Genomic DNA, 13,882 nt, shown 5'->3' with positions numbered 1-13,882 from the left:
TGCTGGCTGTCCCTGGAATGCACAGGAGATGGGAGGCAAAGCTGGAGAGGGGACTGTGGCTCCTGGGTAGGTAGTGACCCTTCCCAGCGGGCACCGTTAGATAAGGAGGCTTTGAGTTATTGACCTTAAGATGCTGCGGTTCTGTGCTGGGTGAGTGGCAGAGTTCTGCGTAGCCCCTGCATGCTAAGAGGTGTCATAGCATATGTTGCATGTACTCTCACCACAATAGCACTGTTCTGGAACACATTCTTTTCATGTCGCTCTCATTTTTGGCTGGCAAAAAGCAGTCTTTCCCGCCAGTGATTACATACCATGGTGGCCTTGCTGATTCCCAGGATGGCTGTGTGAAGTCTAACAGCTCTGCCAACCTGTCTTGCCAGCGCACTCAAGTTTGGCAGGGCACCTTTGTGGTGTGAAGCCAGCTTAACATAGAGGGCAGTGTGTGAGGTGTACGTACTTGTTTATAGTGGCATCTTTCCCCCACCCCTACCAGTATCACAAGTTTATTTAATTAAAGGGTGAAGGAGGGGGCAAGGTCTAGCAGCCCAGGAGACCTGCCTTGATCAGCTAAGGACTGCCATAGTCTCTAGAAGGCAGACGGGGTTAGATCCTTCGCTGGTATAAATTGGGATAGCGCCTTTGAAGTCAATGGAGCTGTGTTGATTTACACCAGCTGATGATCCGGCCCATGGTATACAGCCTAAGGCCCAGAGGCATGCAGAGAGGATGGGTAATTTGTGACTCTCATGACTTGGGGATAATATGGTTAAGTACAGGGGAGGAGGAGAAGCAGAAAGTAACTGGATTTCTGGATGCCCCTCTGTGCCCTGGCTAGAAATGGATAGCTACAGTTGATCAAGGCAAACCTCACAGCCCTGGGGCAATAGCAGCCAGCTCTGATGCTGTCCCGCTAGCCAAACAATGGAACCCACAATGACAGAGGATTTGTAGGAGCATCATGGGATTGTGGCACATGTGTCATTAGGAAGGAAGAAGGGAAAGAATGGAGAAAAAAAATAGGCAAGGCTACCAGAGCATTCTCTAATGTGCCAGTCAAGGGCTCGGGGGTGGCAATGCTTGATCTGAGGGAGGAAGACCAAGGTGCCTGCTTTTGTGGCCAGAGGAGAAGAGATCCGCAGGTGGGCAGGTTGGCAAGGAGTGAGTTATCAACATGTTGGCTCCTGGGCTGGTAAAGTGTGTGTGTGTATGTTGCTGAGGAAGCCTGGCATGAAAGGAAAAGCGTGTGAGAGAAATAACAATGGACTAAGCAGAGATTACAGCAGAGCAACCCCATTTGCCTGAAGAAATGGTAAATGTTTGGATATCTCAGGCTGGGGAAGAACAATGGCTGGAGGGACCTGAGAAGCAGTTAGGGCTCAGTTCTGACTTGCAAGCAGGGCTTATGTTTGGATTTGGATTTGATTCTGCTGGTTGGCACAGGAGTTGCTGCATTTTCAACTTTTCTCACCTCCCAGAGAAAATCATGGGAAGGGGATGAGTGGGGTGGGCAGAGTCAGCTTCCATCTAAGGCCCTGGCAGCCTTTCCCCTCTTCTGCCAGTTCTCAGGGTCTGGGTAATGTTGTCCCTATGGGGTGCACCTCCAACTTGTTTGCCATCCTCTTCTTCCTGAATTTCTCAGTGCTGAAATGTTCTCAGTGGGGCACAAAATTTGCTCCGACTCAGAGGGACGCGGCTGGGGATTTTCTGAAAGGTCAATGTTCACATGCAGATTGCAGGGATTTATTTATATTTTGCTCTAACTACAAAGGTTTTCCTGGGTGTGCACGTGTGTGTACGTATCCAACGGGTGCCTACATATGTGTGTTTATGTACGTATGAGAGACAGAGGCCTGTCTGTTCACTTCCTTTAGTTTTCTTTGATCTTTAGTTTTCCTCTGGGATTCTCCCATCTCCGGGAAAAGAAAACACCAAGACAATAAATTTCCTTTTCACTCAATTCTGTTTAGCTTCTTCCTGTCTGCCCATGCTCTTGGGGATTTCAGAAGAACAGTCTTCACTGACATCATTCCCTTTCTGATCGTGCCAGCCATTTTTTAATACCTTTGTTGTTAGTGTTCATATTAAAAATCGCTTCCAAGGCATGCGTGTTACAAACATATGGTCAAACCCACTGACAATGCCAAATCTTACAACCAAAGGGTGTGTCTGCATTTGGAAGTTTTGCACCACTAGTGCTACACCAGTACACGGTAATGTAGATGGGGGTAAAGGGAGTTTACCCACTTCTCCTTTGGGGAATATGGAGTTTACTCACATCTCATTTGGGGAATAAAGTGTTTTCACACGTCTGCTCTCCTGTGCTAAGCAAATGCTGGCTGCACGACCACCGCGGCTGACATGGTGTGTTATCTACCAGCTGGTTACACTCAGCAAAGGATCAGTTGAGGAAATTGTGGCCTGTAAAAATCTGCAATGAGCCACCCAATGCTACAGCATGTGTGGACTGGCTGAGTATATTTGCCAGCCATTAAAAAACATCCATTTATTTTTTCAACTTTATGCAATATACTAACCTAAACCCAATTCAAAATAAGGACATCTTTGCACATCCTTAGTGCTTACTATGCCACAGTCCAGCCATGAACACCAAAATGCTTTGTTTACCCACTTTTTTTTACCACGGCCAGTGCAAAACCCCAGTGCAGGCACACCACACCGGTCTGGCAAGTCACACTAGGGTAAATCCCATTTTACATCAGTGCAGCACCCTGGGGTTGGCATTGAGGCAAAAATCCTGGCTACTGATGAGCCCTCAGGGGGTTGAGTCATCCAGAGACAAGAGTCGTTGCAATTGTTTTGGCATGGGGAGGAGTGGGGAGACCAACATGAGGCAAGCAGGTAGAGTTCTTGGAAGAAGTGGGGGTTAAGGATGGATTTGGAGGAGGGGAGAGAGAGGGTGTGGCAGGCAGGAAGAAAGAGGCTGTTCTGAGTGTAGGGGCTGCATGAATGAAGGTGCAAAGTTAGAGTGAGTGGGACTGAGGCAAAGCCTTTTCAAGTGAGGGAATACAGCAGTGTGCCCAGAGGGATGGGAGACAGAGGGGAATGCTGGCTGAAAGTGAGGGATCAGGGAAAGTGTCATGGAGGACAGGAAGTGGGATGGAATTGGGTCGCGGTGACCGGCTGAGGTGTTTGGGACGTTTGACCCTGGAACTGAGCCTTTTTACACAAGATGGAGATTGGTCCTCAGGAGACCTCGTAGATGGAAAGAGGAGTGAAGGAGGAGGAGATGTGATAGGGGAATGAAGGAGAAGAAGAGCTCTCAGCTGACACTGTCAGGATGGTCAGAGAAGATGGGGAGGGGGCAGGGAAGTGAGGTTAAGGTAGGAACAGGAGGTAAAGAGGAGTCGATGGGGAACTGTAAGAGTTGCCCAGGGAGGAGCAGTGAAGCTATCCAGAAGGGGGAGGGGAGAGAGGAGAAAGTGAAATGCTCCAGCACTGGCTCCTGGGTCAAATTCGAGGTTTCAATCCCCATCTCTAAAGCCTGCCATGGGGCTGCCCCATGTTACCTGAGGGAACCGCTTCACCCTGCTCAATTGCGACTTCCCATGACAGCTGCACGCCACTGGAACAGTGGGACTCAAGAGTCGCATGTGCAGGAGATGGGCCCTCACCTGGGCCCATCAAACCGGGGCTCCCTGCCTCCTGGAAGAGACGAGAGTGACATTGAACCTCCACTCCAACGGGCCAGCTCCCCATGATCCCTCTGTGATGGGTTATCCCCTGGAGTGCCACTTGGAATTGGGGTACCACTGAGCTCGCCTGACCCATCAGCCTGGGTTCCCTTTAAACTGTGCTGCTATCCCACACACACACACAGGTAGGGACACACCCAGCTGCAATTTCACACAGATGCTGAGATCAGCTCTGCATGGGAAAGCTCAGCTAGGGAACTGCCCAGCACTCAAGTGCACCCCCAACCCAGAGTGTAAACCCAAAATTGTATCATCTTGCGCTGCACAGAGAACTGTACAGTGTGAGCTCATGAAATTTGCTCCCTCCCTCAATGTGGAGGAAGATATGCACAGCGCCCCCAGTTATGAACTCCACAAACTGGTTTTAGAGAAAATAAAAATAAGTTTATTAACTACACAAGATAGATTTTAAATGTTTATAAGGGATAGCAAACAGATCAAAGCAGATTACCTAGCAAATGAAACAAAGATGCAAGCTAAGCTTAATACACTAAAGAAACTGGTTACAACTAGTAATTTCTCACCCTAAATGTTGTTTTAGGCAGATTGCAGAGGTTCTTCAAGGCAGGCTGCTCTTGTTTGTAGCTTAAACCTCCAGGTATTTCTTTCACAGGCCAGACACCTTCCCAGCCTGGGCTCAGTCCTTCTCCCCCACTTTGTCTCTGTTTCTTAGATGTTCACATCAGTCATCCTGGGTGGGGATTCAGTGAAGAACGAACCCTGATTATGTTCCTCCCCTGCCTTAAATAGGTTTTACATATGGCAGGAATCCTTTGTTTTCCAGTGTGGTTCCCCTCCCCCTTCCCTCAGTGGAAAAATACTGGTATTCTATCATGAAGTCCAGTACCAGGTGACTTAACCACGTGACCCTGCAGTGTCAAAGCAGCCATGAGTCAGAGGTTGTTTGTAGCATCCAAGGAAACCTTCTCAGGAAGGTAGGAGATTAGCATCTTCATAGACCTATTGTTCTCCCTAATGGTCCATTGATTGGTCCCCAGCTAGCCAGCCAGACTGGTTGCATTGTGTCTGGTGGGCATTTCCCAGGTGCAAACACTTTTGTAGTACAGATGCATAGTCAATTAACTTTAGATATATAAAATATACATGCATACAAATAGGATAATCATATTCAGCAAATCATAACCTTTCCAATGATACCTCACATGACTTATCTTGCACAAAACATATCATAGTTATGCTATAATCACATTATAACTATGTTTCTATGAAGAATATGGGGTGTAGTGTCATATTCTCTCTCACAAAGAGTCCAGAGAGGCAATTTGTGGGACTGAGCGATTGGGAGAGAACCATGCTGGGCGAAGACCAAGTCAAGGAAGTGAGCAAAATAGAGATCGTGGGAGCCTGAATTCCCCTCCCTGTCCACTCCTAGGGCTGCTTCTTCCACCCACTCTTTTCTGAGCTTGCCTGGTGTGGACAGATCTGTCTGCTGAAACCTGGACTGGGATCACCAGTATCTTCCACTCGGGCTGTCAAAGCACCCTTAGAAGGGAATTGAATGGCTATCAGCCACTACAGCCTGGGCTGGATTTGAACAAGAGATCTAGAAATGAAGGGTTCTGTACCACACCATTCCCGTTCCCCTGGGTCATTCAATCCCCATAGGCCTCATTTGTGATGGTGTTGTTCAGTAGAAGCAGTGCTCCCCACCCCAAAACAAATGCCCTGTGGCTCCAAGAAAGAGCTCACCTGGCAGTGGAAACCCAGGGGGCTGGGTCAAAACTTGCCAGATACTACTGTTGTCTAGTGAAACACCACGGCTCTCCAAAAACGCAGTGTAACATAGCTGAAGGCCTCCTCCACTTTGCACGAGACATTGGATAGGTGAGGAGTTCCTCTGGTCTAAGTGAATCTCAGTTTTTGTTTTTTTCTTGCAAGGGGATAGGGGTAAAAGGTAGAGCAGCAAGTATATTAAACAGCCAATTGATGGTTCCCCTACTCCCAAAACCCTACCGCTGAAGGCAGCACACCACCACCAACGCAGGCTTTTCTTCTTCTTCTCTTGGAATGTGGCATGGGCTATGTTGCCCTTGGGCTGCTCCTGGCTCGAGCATTGGAGCTACCTGGTTTGGCAGCACAAAGGATGCCCAGCTGCCAAGCTCTTGGGTAGGTTTTTTGTTAGACGTAAACTTTCTCCTTTATCAAGTCACTTGTTGAACTGGAATTGTTTTTCACACAACGCACCGTCAACCTGTGGAACTCATTGCCAGGGGATGCTGTGAAGGCCAAAACTATAACAGGGTTCATAAAAGAACTAGATAAGTTCATGGAGGATAAGTCCATCAATGGCTATTAGCCAAGATGGTCAGAGTAAGCAACCCCATGCTCTGAGTGTCCCTAGCCTAGGGGATAGATCACTCGATAATTGTCCTGTTCTGTTAATTCCCTCTGAAGCATTGGCCACGGTCAGAAGACGGGATACTGGGCTAGCTGGACCATTGGTCTGACCCAGTATGGCCATTCTTATGTTTGGCTGTGGAAAGGGGGGCAGTTCGCTGTCCTACATTTCCCGATGAGCACACATACGGCCAGCTCCTCAGCTAGTATAAATTGACACAGGCACACTGGTTGAAACTACAGTAAAGAACAGAACTGTCCCGACACATAGATGAACATGATTTGTTGGGGAAGAGTCAAATGGTTTTTGTAAAGGGAAATCATGCCTCACCAATTTACTAGAATTCTTTGAGGGGGTCAACAAGCATGTGGACAAGGGTGATCCAGTGGATATAGTGTACTTAGATTTTCAGAAAGCCTTTCACAAGGTCCCCCACTGAAGGCTCTTAAGCAAAGTAAGCTGTCATGGGATAAGAGGAAGGTTCTCTCAGGGATCAGTGACTGGTTAAAAAGTAGGAAACAAAAGGTGGGAATAAATGGTCAGTTTTCAGAATGGAACAAGGTAAATAGTGGTGTCCCCCAGGCATCTGTACTGGGACAAGCACTGTTCAACATATTCTTAAATGATCTGGACAAAGGGGTAAACAGTGAGGTGGCAAAATTTGCAGATGATACAAAACTACTCAAGATAGATAAAACCAAAGCAGACTGAGAAGAGTTACAAAGGGATCTCACAAAACTGGATGACTGGGCAACAAAATGGCAGATGAAATTCAATGTTGAAAAACACAAAGAAAGGCACATTGGCAAACATAATCCCAACTATACATATAAAATGATAGGGTCTAAATTATCTGTTACCACTCAAGAAAGAGATCTTGGAGTCATTGTGGATAGTTCTCTGAAAACATCCACTCAATGTGCAGCAGCAGTAAACAAAGCAAACAGAATGTTGGGAATCATTAAGAAAGGGACAGGTAATCAGACAGAAGATATCATATTGCCTCAACATAAATCCATGGTACACCCATATCTTGAATACTTCATGCAGATCTGGTCACCCCATCTCAAAAAAGATATTGGAAAAGGTTCAGAAAAGGGCAACAAAAATGATTAGAGGTATGGAACAGCTTCCATATGAGAGATTAATAAGACTGGGACTTTTCATCTTGGAAAAGAGATGACTAAAGGAGGATATGAGAGAGGTCTATAAAATCATGACTGGTGTGAAGAAAGTAAATAAGGAAGTAAAAAGAAAAGGAGGACTTGTGGCACCTTAGAGACTAACCAATTTATTAGAGCATAAGCTTTCGTGAGCTACAGCTCACTTCCTCAGATGCATATCGTGGAAACTGCAGCAGGCTTTATATATACACAGAGAATATGAAACAATACCTATTCCCACCCCACTGTCCTGCTGGTAATAGCTTATCTAAAGTGATTTCCAGCACAAATCCAGGTTTTCTCACCCTCCACCCCCCCACACAAATTCACTCTCCTGCTGGTGATAGCCCATCCAAAGTGACAACTCTTTACACAATGTGCATGACAATCAAGCTGGGCTATTTCCTGCACAAATCCAGGTTCTCACATCCCCCCCACCCCCATACACACACAAACTCACTCTCCTGCTGGTAATAGCTCATCCAAACTGACCACTCTTCAAGTTAAAATCCAAGTTAAACCAGAACATCTGGGGGGGGGGGGGTAGGAAAAAACAAGAGGAAACAGGCTACCTTGCATAATGACTTAGCCACTCCAAGTCTCTATTTAAGCCTAAATTAATAGTATCCAATTTGCAAATGAATTCCAATTCAGCAGTTTCTCGCTGGAGTCTGGATTTGAAGTTATTTTGTTTTAAGATAGCGACCTTCATGTCTGTGATCGCGTGACCAGAGAGATTGAAGTGTTCTCCGACTGGTTTATGAATGTTATAATTCTTGACATCTGATTTGTGTCCATTTATTCTTTTACGTAGAGACTGTCCAGTTTGACCAATGTACATGGCAGAGGGGCACTGCTGGCACATGATGGCATATATCACATTGGTGGATGTGCAGGTGAACGAGCCTCTGATAGTGTGGCTGATGTTATTAGGCCCTGTGATGGTGTCCCCTGAATAGATATGTGGGCACAGTTGGCAACGGGCTTTGTTGCAAGGATAAGTTCCTGGGTTAGTGGTTCTGTTGTGTGGTATGTGGTTGTTGGTGAGTATTTGCTTCAGGTTGCGGGGCTGTCTGTAGGCAAGGACTGGCCTGTCTCCCAAGATTTGTGAGAGTGTTGGGTCATCCTTTAGGATAGGTTGTAGATCCTTAATAATGCGTTGGAGGGGTTTTAGTTGGGGGCTGAAGGTGACGGCTAGTGGCGTTCTGTTATTTTCTTTGTTAGGCCTGTCCTGTAGTAGGTAACTTCTGGGAACTCTTCTGGCTCTATCAATCTGTTTCTTTACTTCTGCAGGTGGGTATTGTAGTTGTAAGAAAGCTTGACAGAGATCTTGTAGGTGTTTGTCTCTGTCTGAGGGGTTGGAGCAAATGCGGTTGTATCGCAGAGCTTGGCTGTAGACGATGGATCGTGTGGTGTGGTCAGGGTGAAAGCTGGAGGCATGCAGGTAGGAATAGCGGTCAGTAGGTTTCCGGTATAGGGTGGTGTTTATGTGACCATTGTTTATTAGCACTGTAGTGTCCAGGAAGTGGATCTCTTGTGTGGACTGGACCAGGCTGAGTTTGGTGGTGGGATGGAAATTGTTGAAATCATGGTGAAATTCCTCAAGGGCTTCTTTTCCATGGGTCCAGATGATGAAGATGTCATCAATATAGCGCAAGTAGAGTAGGGGCTTTAGGGGACGAGAGCTGAGGAAGCGTTGTTCTAAATCAGCCATAAAAATGTTGGCATACTGTGGGGCCATGCGGGTACCCATAGCAGTGCCGCTGATCTGAAGGTATACATTGTCCCCAAATGTGAAGTAGTTATGGGTAAGGACAAAGTCACAAAGTTCAGCCACCAGGTTAGCCGTGACATTATCGGGGATAGTGTTCTTGACGGCTTGTAGTCCATCTTTGTGTGGAATGTTGGTGTAGAGGGCTTCTACATCCATAGTGGCCAGGATGGTGTCATCAGGAAGATCACCGATGGATTGTAGAAAACCCCTCCAACGCATTATTAAGGATCTACAACCTATCCTAAAGGATGACCCAACACTCTCACAAATCTTGGGAGACAGGCCAGTCCTTGCCTACAGACAGCCCCGCAACCTGAAGCAAATACTCACCAACAACCACATACCACACAACAGAACCACTAACCCAGGAACTTATCCTTGCAACAAAGCCCGTTGCCAACTGTGCCCACATATCTATTCAGGGGACACCATCACAGGGCCTAATAACATCAGCCACACTATCAGAGGCTCGTTCACCTGCACATCCACCAATGTGATATATGCCATCATGTGCCAGCAGTGCCCCTCTGCCATGTACATTGGTCAAACTGGACAGTCTCTACGTAAAAGAATAAATGGACACAAATCAGATGTCAAGAATTATAACATTCATAAACCAGTCGGAGAACACTTCAATCTCTCTGGTCACGCGATCACAGACATGAAGGTCGCTATCTTAAAACAAAATAACTTCAAATCCAGACTCCAGCGAGAAACTGCTGAATTGGAATTCATTTGCAAATTGGATACTATTAATTTAGGCTTAAATAGAGACTTGGAGTGGCTAAGTCATTATGCAAGGTAGCCTGTTTCCTCTTGTTTTTTCCTACCCCCCCCCCCCCAGATGTTCTGGTTTAACTTGGATTTTAACTTGAAGAGTGGTCAGTTTGGATGAGCTATTACCAGCAGGAGAGTGAGTTTGTGTGTGTATGGGGGTGGGGGGGATGTGAGAACCTGGATTTGTGCAGGAAATAGCCCAGCTTGATTGTCATGCACATTGTGTAAAGAGTTGTCACTTTGGATGGGCTATCACCAGCAGGAGAGTGAATTTGTGTGGGGGGGTGGAGGGTGAGAAAACCTGGATTTGTGCTGGAAATCACTTTAGATAAGCTATTACCAGCAGGACAGTGGGGTGGGAATAGGTATTGTTTCATATTCTCTGTGTATATATAAAGCCTGCTGCAGTTTCCACGATATGCATCTGAGGAAGTGAGCTGTAGCTCACGAAAGCTTATGCTCTAATAAATTGGTTAGTCTCTAAGGTGCCACAAGGCCTCCTTTTCTTTTTGCGAATACAGACTAACACGGCTGTTACTCTGAAACCTAAATAAGGAAGTGTTATTTATTCCTCATAACACAAGAACTAGGGGTCACCAAATGAAATTAATAGGCAGCAGGTTTAAAACAAACAAAAAGAAGTATTTCTTCACACAACGCACAGTCAACCTGTGGAACTCTTTGCCAGAGGATGTTGGGAAGGCCAAGACTATGACAGGGTTCAAAAAAGAACTAGATACATTCATGGAGGATATGTGCACCTATGGCTATTAGCCAGAATGGGCAGGGATAGTGTCCCTAGCCTCAGTTTGCCAGAAACTGGGAATGGGCAACAGGAGATGAATCACTTGATGATTACCTGTTCTGTTTATTCCCTCTGAAGCACCTGGCATTGGCCACTGCCGGAAGACAGGCTACTGGGCTAGATGGACCTTTGGTCTGATCCAGTGTGGCCGTTCTTATGTTGTTATGGTCTTATGGCTCCATTGTTATCAATGGAGCTGTGCTGATTTACACCAGCTGAGGATCTGGCCTATTAATTTCAATGGAGCTGTACCAATTTATACCAGCTGAGGAGCTGGCCATATATGTGCTCACGGGGAAATATAGGACAGCAAACTGCTCCCTCCCCACCCCAAGGACATTGCCCACTTTGGTCAATGGTGCTGCACGGATTTACACTAGCTGAAGGTCTGGCCCATTGATATCATGGGAACAGTGCGGATTTATACCACCTGTAGATCTGGCTTATAGTCTGTTCCTGTCATTTGTGAAGCCTTATGTGCCCCTTCCTTTTATGGTGGTATCCTTTAGCTGGGGACCAAGGAGGCCGCTGTGCAGACCAACAGGTTGGGCAGTTAATGACAGACTCTCCATTTGAAAAGGGGAGGGATAGCCTACTGTCTTGGAAGTATATGAGTAAGCCTCAGGTTTGGAAGAATTGCTGGATGCTTGCTCCCTAGGCTAAGGCGTGCAGGGCAACTGGTACATGCTGTCTCAGGGAATATGGGGCAGGGCCTGTGCCAGCTGTACTTCTGAGTCAGCCTCCTTCCATGCATAGAATTAGAAAGCCATCAGTGCTGGCAAGGGCAGCCAACACTGGGTGATGAAATGGACCAATAGGAGTGGGAGTAAAGGACACCACACTTTGCTTCATGCAAAACAGATAGGAGTTTCCAGGGTTCTCTTCTTACAGGTGAACTTCAGCCCCATGCACATGGGACAGCGCAAGGCCCATTCTCTTCTTAACTCTGAGGGCTTAAAATGGTGCACATCGGCCTTATCCTGGCACTGTGCACAGGGGAGAATTTCATCTCCCCGTCAGTAACAACAGGCTCTCTGTCTCATGGCAGTGGGGCCTTCTCTGGTCCAAGACCACTCCATGCTTCTGTGGAACCCCACAAGATTCAGTTCTCACCCCTCCGCTCTCTTCTCTATTTTCTCTTTCACTGTCACTGATCTCTGTCTGTAACCTTAGCTATTGCTTTTACACTGATGATACTCTGCTTTTCATCTCTTTCACCTGCTGGCTTCTCCATTACTCTCTTGCCTTCCTCTAACGTACGATTTTCTCCCAGCTTTCTGCAGTTAAATGTCTCGCTTCTCTTGAGCAAGCAGCATACCCCCAACAGAACTCACTCTCTGTTTTCCTCTAGTTAGATCTCCTGTCTGCAGCCACTGGGCCCGATTTCCCTCTCCCTCCTCCTGGTTCCATTGAAGTTGAGGGAGTTATACTGGTGTGAGACCAGGATCAGGCCCATTGTTCGTACACCTGGCGTGAACTTTGACCCTCAACTTCCTCCACACATCTCCTTAATTGCAAACCTCACCATTGCCACTTTGACCCGGCACTCAGAGGCCATGATGGGGGGTAGGGTGTGTGTGTCATTGCATGCATATGCTGCTGCCTGGGCTCCGCCATGGCTGGAATACTCACATCTAGGGCATTGGGACTCCATTGACTAAGGAGTTGAAATAGTCAAAGTCCCCATTCTCTAGCCTGCAACACATGCTGAATGCTGTGACTCACCCCATCACCCCATCCTCAGAGGTCTCCACCCCATTGTTCATTTAAAAGTCACCCTTCTTGGTCTTCAACCCCTCCATGGCTGCACTCCAGCTGACCTCCCAGACCTTCTCTCTCCCTGCTCCCTCTTTGCTTTTCTCTTTGGTTTGCTTTCACACAATCTCGCCACTTTCAGAGTGAGAGCTGTTCCCTGTTCCGTCGGCAGTGCCTGCCTCCTGGAACTCCCCCCTTGAATCTCCCGTGTCATAGCTCACTGGCCTGGAAACATCTCTTTCATCACTGGCCTCTCCAGCCAGTCCCTTCTCTCTCCCTTGGGTGTTGTTCACTCAGGGTTTGGTGAGACAATTGTGTGTGAGCGACGACATTGCGTGGCCCAAAGCTGTACTGTGGGATAGGAAGTTTTGCAGGGCAGGGTAGCGGAGAGGCCTGTCACATCCCTCTTCATCTTCTGGACATTTTCTGAGCAGAGCACCAATGTTCTCATTCATCACCTTGAGCAAGAAGGTGGTTGCTACTCGCACGTCCCAGAAGGCTAAAGGGCCTCAGAAGGGTTAAATCTCTTGAGTGTCCAGAGAGGAAGTTCTTGATTAAGCTTGACTGAGGTCGTCTGCTGTCTCCCTCTTGCCAGCAGGTGGCAGGGCAGCTCTTTGAGTGAGGGCCCCCACCCCCCCCAGAGGCCCAGAGCTACATGGCCAGAGGTAACCCTGCCATGACCAAGGAAAAGCTGCAGTCCAGCAGGGAAAATGCAACAGCCTTCACCTGCTCTGCGATTCATTCAAATCAAACAGACAAGCAAATAAAACTTCCCTCTCCCCACAAACAATAAATCAAAGTGCATGCCTGGCCTTTTGGTGGGGTTTGGTTTGGACCCACTTCCTTTGCGCTCTGGAAGTTAAAGCCAGACACACTTTTGTGCAGAAGGGCCATGAAAAAACAGCTAAGCCTGGAAGGGAGAAATCCCCGTTGGAGTTACCCTGTGACTCCTGCCTGTCTCAGCTCTGGGGCAGAATTTATAGGTAAGATCCAGGGGCAAAGCATATGGGCCAGGGCCTCCGCTGGTATAGGCTGGCACAGCTCCACTGGTGGGCCACATCCTCCATTGGGGTAAATCACAATAGCTCCACTGACATCAATGAAGCTCTGCTGATTTACACCAGTGGAGGATCTGGCCCAGTCCATTTTGTGTCAGTCATTGCATGAGTCATCTGGCCTGCTCCCGCTCCAGGTTGTAAAACTGTGTTGAAGGCAGTGGAGTTAGCCCAGCAGGAGGTCAGACTCAGGCTCTCTGCCTTGGCCATAAACTGCTGATTGGGAATTCCCATTGCACTCTGGTGGGGCTGCTTATGCCTTGGGGCTGGGGAGTTCCAGTCCTTACAGAGAACAGAAATGAGTGAGTGGGGTAAACCCACTGGGGTGAAATTCACCCCCATACAAAGGTGTGTAAGGCTGTGTAAGGCCCATGCACTGCTTAGATCCCAACTTAAGTGGTGCATAGGCCTGGGGTGGGCCCTCTGCATGGGGGTGAATGTCACATTAGAAGAGCAAGAGCCTGAGCTGACTGCTTTCTGA

Source organism: Lepidochelys kempii, chromosome 3 (assembly GCF_965140285.1).
Source record: "Lepidochelys kempii isolate rLepKem1 chromosome 3, rLepKem1.hap1, whole genome shotgun sequence".
NCBI lineage: Eukaryota > Metazoa > Chordata > Testudines > Cheloniidae > Lepidochelys > Lepidochelys kempii.
This window is presented reverse-complemented; position numbering follows the sequence as displayed.